Raw genomic sequence first — 6,453 nt, forward strand, 5'->3', positions numbered from 1 at the left:
TACATCTAGCTCCGTCAGCAGCTCTCGCACCCCCAGCAGCTCCGCCGCCATGACGGACGCCGCCGTGAGCTCGGCCTCCATGTTGGACAAGGAGACTCCTCCTTGCTTCCGGCATGTCCAGCTCACTAGCATTCCATCGATTGTAGCCATCCCACCCGTAGTAGACTTTCTGTCACTCCTGTCCGAGGCGAAATCCGCGTCACTGTACGCTACCACCTCCAGTGGCTCCTCCTGATCCTTGTCCCCACACATCCGTAGCCGCCGATCCTTGGTGCTAATCAGATACCTGGCAATCCTCTTCGCCAACTTCCAGTCCGCAGTCGTCGGGGTGCGTTCTGCGCGACGCCTTGTGCACTGCGAACGCCATGTCCGGCTGCGTGCACCTCGCGTTCCACATCAGACTCCCAGCCAACGACTGAAACCTCGCGACTGTTGCAGTGCTCCTGTCTCCCGACGTCGGCAGCGACTCGCTCTCGTCCGTTTCGTTCCATTCGGCTCCGATTGGGGCGCGCACATCATGTCCTCCATGCCGTGCGCTCAGAGCATCTCTGCGATCGCCACCTCCTGATCCAGGTGCTGTCGCTGTACGTGACCCTCATTCCCAAGAATTTGCTTGCCGTTCCCAGGCCCTTCGCCGATAGACTCGTCCAAAGGGCGCGTACACGGCCGTCGGGTTCATCCCAGGGATAAGCAGGTCGTCCTCGTACACTCCTACAACCACTAGATTATCTACACGTCGTCGGTAGTACACGCACGTGTCCGTGAGGCTCTGCTTGAACCCTGCTTGCGACATTGCTCTTGTATAGCAGCTTGTACCAGAGGCCAGCCTGCTTCAAGTCGTAGAGCGCCTTCTTCAACTTCAGCGCCAGCTCTGACTCGTCCTCGACCCCTAGTTCCTTGAGGATCTCCATGGCAATGTCCATCCCCTTCGGCAGGTGTATGAAGATCTCTTGTTCAGCCTCTTTATCCGCCTTCACGTACGCGTTCGGGACGTCTCCATGCTTCGCTGGTACGCGCCACTTGCGCGCCAGTGCCAATATGATCTTCACACTGCTCAGTCCCATCACACCCGCGAAAGTCAACTCATAGTTGACGTGGAACGCTTGCTCGTTCCCACAGGCCACTAGTCGCGCCTTTAAGCGCTCAGCGCCTCCCCCAGCATCCAGTTTAGTCTTATAGACCCACTTCGTGTGCAAGATGCGCACTCTCGGCTCGTCACATTCCATTTGCCTCGAGGGCCCGCTGCTCCTCGATCATTGCCTTTCTCCACCCGCCGCTATGCTCACTGCACTTGGCCCGCCAGTAGGTCTTGGGGTCGGCTTTCACTACGCCGTTGACGACGCTTCTCGTCGCCTCCTCCTGCTCTGCGGACGCGTCCGAATTTCCTGCCGTCTTACGAACGACAAAGCGCGTGACATGACGCTCGCGCTGCCACGTTTTCTTTCTGGCTTTCTTCTCTGACCTTTTCACGCGGCCTCCTCCTGCGCCCCCCCCCTGTCAAGAAGGAACTTTGGGAAATACAAAAATTACGACCTCGTTTCGTCTTTACAACCAAATATACGACCAATTTGGCGACTAACCTAATTACTCCCACGCAGATCCCGTGCTTAACTGACTGGAAATTTCATTACAACACGCACAATCGTCGGTACTACTAATTGTAACAGAGTGTCGATTATTGCTCACTGTGCTTTATATCAACTTGTTGATCGCTCTAATTTACTTTAAATCGAACCTGTCACTTTACATTTTGCCTTTTAGCACCACATCTATCAAACGACGCGGCTACGACTCCGACTCCGACGGCAATGATCGGCTTTATAAGATTCCTCGCACTTGTGCAGCCATTCGTCTGGACACGATAAATAACATGGCGTCGACCGATAGTAGCCTTAAAGAGGAACTCGAATACCTTTTACGGAAGCCCTAGGTTGCATACGCTACTATCGACCGACTACGAAAACGGTTGTCCGCTAAGGACATGTTTGGGTCTAACGAAGAGGAGGACAGCGACACTATTGTAGATTGTTTTCACAAGCTTACCGTTTCAAATTTCTTACTGTAAATTTGGTTGCGGCTTTGAGCGGCTCTTTGGAAAATACATGTCGTACGACATCTTTTCGTATTTACACCAAAATAAATGACCAACCTAACGCCAAACGTATGTGGCCACTGTTGACCCACGCAGATTCCGTGCTGCATTAATTAGAATTTTATTACTGAGCGATCGCACCGTTTCGGCTTTTTTACGTTAATATTTGCTGTGGCTCTTATCGGTTCTTTGGAAAATACAAAAATTACGACCTCGTTTCGTTTTTACAACCAAATATACGACCAATTTGGCGACTAGCTTAAGTGGCCACTGTTGCTCCCACGCAGATCCCGTGCTTAACTGACTGGAAATTTCATTACACTCACAATCGTCGGCATTATTAATAGTTACAGAGTGTCGATTATAGCTCACTGTGCTTTATATCAACTTGTTGATCGCTCTAATTTACTTTAAATCGAACCTGTCCCTTTACATTTTGCCCTTTAGCACCACAGCTATCAAACGACGCGGTTACGACTCCGACTCCGACGGCAATGATCGGCTTTATAAGATTCCTCGCACTCGTGCAGCCTTTCGACTGGACACGATAAATAACAACGTATCCATTAATCGTGGGAGGACGGATTTAATTGGCCTGCGAATATGTAGGAATTATATCACGCTGCCTAAATCCAGGCCAAACCTTCCAGGACATTAACATTAACCCTGTAGGATCGAGCGGTACTTGGCCATGCTTGGGCCTGGGCTTAAGCCCGCATGCTCTGCACATAAATCTTAAACTGCAGGCATTAGCTTGGCCAAGTCGCAGACCCGTTTCTCACCCCCTCCTTTGTTAGCGTTGCAGGACACACTTCTCTAAATTAGATCTTCAAGGTTTTATTAGTATTGTGGTTTTCATGAATTTTGCTTTAAATGAGTCAGGGTAGGCCCTATATGGATATGTCAAGGATAGAGACACCAAACGCGAATTCATAAAACTTTATATGCTAGGGCACCAAACAGTTTAAAGGCACGAAATTTGGACTTTTTATTACCGATACACACAAAACAATTTATATGGGGGATGTCACGTCGAGCAAAACCTGAAAGCCACCTGCACCGGCGGCAACAAGGAAATATAAGTATCACATGCGTATCCGTCGAAATAACCACAGAGGTGCTAAAAGCACACGTACCAAAACAGGAATTCAACGGAGGTACAACGTGCGAGTGACCGGCTATCGACCATAAAGGCCTCCTCTTATTTGTGGCATACATTAGTTTTGTCGCAACCCAAAACGCTTCCCCCTCCGACGCCACATGTGCAACACGCGGCGGCGATGGATCGCACGGCATCCCTAAGGCCTTAGGGAGTCCCGGCACACCAGACCACCTGCAACATCTGGGCAGAGAACACAGCTCGGTGGACTAGCGACCGGATCAAGCCAAACGGTCAAGCTGGTGAGATTTCGTTCCCGAAAGGACAGCCGGCAGTCTGCTTGTTTGCAGTGCGTATCGGCCCCTTTTTTAGCCGATTGGTGTTGTGAAGTGTGACGCGTGACACGGCGGGCTAGCTGGTTCTGCGATCATCAAAGCCGCCGATATGAGAGACGAAATTCGCTGCGCAGAGCGACCGCCAGACGTCTCTCTTGTGCATGACGTGTAAGTCTTATCGCTTACTTAGCTACTACCACTAATATGTTATCATTGTGTCTGTATTTAGAGATATGTTTTGTGTATCAAGCATTCATCAGGCTCTGAAGCTACGCTGATGCAGTAATCGTGCCGACGCTCGGCCATATCAGCGGCAATCGGCTCGGCTGCTGCAGCGTAATCTCTCACGTTATTTCCGTTGGGGGCGGGGGGTGGCCGGCACGGGAAGGACGGCCTGCTGCGGTAGGAGCGGTGTCGACTGTAGCTCGCTTGCGCTTTTGGGCACGATGGTTGGCAAGCGGCTCTTTGTCGTTACTGCTATCTCGATCTAGCACCTGCATCGCGAAGGGGCGATGCACGCGGTTACCATACTTGGGGTGGTATGAGCAAGGGCATGTCTGGGTACGCAAATTGGACTGCCACCCTGTCTTGGGCTGGTCTTCGGCTTCCTTGCGTGTAGTGTTGACACCAACCTAAGCAGAGACTTTGAGTGCTTCTTGCAAGAAAATTGTGACAGGGTTATAGACTTTCTGTGATGCAGTGTACAGGACGTGAAGCACATCTGTACACGAATCCACCATGAGGAAGTCGAGGCTCATCCGTGGCGCTACGTACTCTTGTAGGACCTACTGGCTCTGAAGGGCCTTCACACGAGCAAGCCGCTCTTTTGACGCTGGTGTGAGCGCGAACGGACGGACATCTTTGGCGCGCTGGCGGCAGCCAGCAGCAAGTTGCTGTAGCAGCTCGCCCATTTTCAGTAGACGATGTGCTGTGCAATCGAGGTTTAAGGCCCGGTTGAATTGCTCAACCCGATTCTAGGTGGTGGCAAACGTGGTAGGTGTACTCTATCATTGCCAGTGGCAAAATCGATCATTTAACCAGACTCGTTTGAGATACCCGTGGGGCGCCTGTAGCGTTTAATTTTGGAGCCAGCGGGTCTCTGAAGCTTTGGGCTCAGTGGCAAAGTCGTCAGCGCTTCTGCTGTAGTGCAGATGAAAGATATCACGAAAGACCGAGCGTAGCTCGTATGCCAGACCCTTAAGCTGATCGATCACCTTGGTCGAAACACATGAGATGGACATACTTGCAATTACTCCCAAAACCTGCGGCGGCGGCATTGTACTGAGCCGCGTAAGCGCCTCCCATTAGGCAGGAAACGCGCAGCGGCACCCTCAATACGTTGCTGTAGATCCAGGGCAGGGCAGAAAAGACCTTAGCATAGTGCCCTTCTTGCAACTGGGAGGTGGCAAACAATGTCAACAGGTGAAATGTTCTTGCGGCATCGGTAATGCCGATAACCAAGACAGGATATCCAACCTGGTTGGTCTTTTTGGTAGCACTCACGTGGCAAATAAAGGTCGCGAGGCCTTGAGAAGCTTGATAAAGCCGCGCCTTCGTCAAAAAACCCACAAGGAATGGCTTTTCGTCGGACACATAGCTGACAACGAAGTTGCCTTCACTATTTAAGTCCTAGTCAAATGTAACGGCTCGTGCTCTTTATCCGAGCCATTAAGGCTAGCTTCTGAACAGCCGCTACGATGGTTGAAGTTGTGGCACTACCCCCGATCTTGGAACGGCAATAATAGCACACGACATTTTGCACTTTTTGTAACGCCGGAGGCTTGCTTGGTCGTAATCCGAGCTACAACAGCATCGTCTTGCGTATACGAGCCGACTGCATACCGACCTAAGTCATTTGCTTGTCAAAATACTTTTGAGCAGCGTTGGGGGAGCGACTGTGTAGCGGTATCGCTCTAGCCACATGCTCGCCACTCTCAAATAGTGACACGACCTTGCGGTAGAAACAGACTTAAAATGTTTGCTCTCCACGGACACCTGGCGTAGGGGGCGGCTTGTTTGCACTGAGTGCAGCGGCACCTCAGAATCTTGTTGCGGATCAAGTGCGGTGCTGGAACGGCACATAACATGAAAAAAAGGCTTACTTTTGGCGATCTTGAAGGCCTTCAGACACAGGATAATAATGAGTGCGTCGCTCTTAATTCCGGTCGCCGATGGGTTAAGATCGGTGCACATCGGGCGCTAGGCAATTGCTTCAGGCATCTTGAGGTGAAGGTAGTGAAAGGTGAGCAAGACCCGTACTGGCGGGGAATGTGGTGGCAGCCAAGGGGCTAGCACTCATTGCGTGGCGACGGCTGCGACGTATTGTGGGCTTGGGGGGGGGAGCAACTCTTATTTCGTGGCAGGCACTACGCTTGTTCATTGTACGATCCCGGCCAAGAATTCCGGGGCTGTCCACACGCGGACTGCGTTGGGGAGCGAGGGGCTGACCAATTCCCTGTCCCCGCGGCTGGCCGCCTGCGCTCGGTTTGGCTTCGCAAATGGCGCTGCGAGTGGTTGTCGCCGGATTCTCTTATTCACGCGTGCTTTGGTTTGGAATCGGGGATCAGTGAACTTGCGAGATAGCTGTATCCGTAAGGAATGCTATTGAATCGACTTTTGAGCTATTTGATAGGCTGAATCTAGCTAAAATAGGAATCTTTAATTGGACAAATTTGCGTCCCGGTAGCTTGTAGTTGGCTATTAAGTATTCTCAAGCTCTGTGTGTGACATTACTTTGTTCCTGTGTGCTGCTACTGATTGGGTGTACACGCACACGGCACTGATGCGCAGACCTAGCTTAATAAGGGATTTCACACGTTTCTGACGTATTTGTTTTGCTTGGGGTAATCATGCTTTTCAAATTGGGAAATGTGGGGCCTTTAATGAATTCAAGTCTAACAACTATCGGTGGTAAATTGACCCAGGCT

This window comes from Phytophthora infestans, genomic scaffold (genome assembly GCF_000142945.1).
Source record: "Phytophthora infestans T30-4 supercont1.1 genomic scaffold, whole genome shotgun sequence".
Lineage (NCBI taxonomy): Eukaryota > Oomycota > Peronosporomycetes > Peronosporales > Peronosporaceae > Phytophthora > Phytophthora infestans.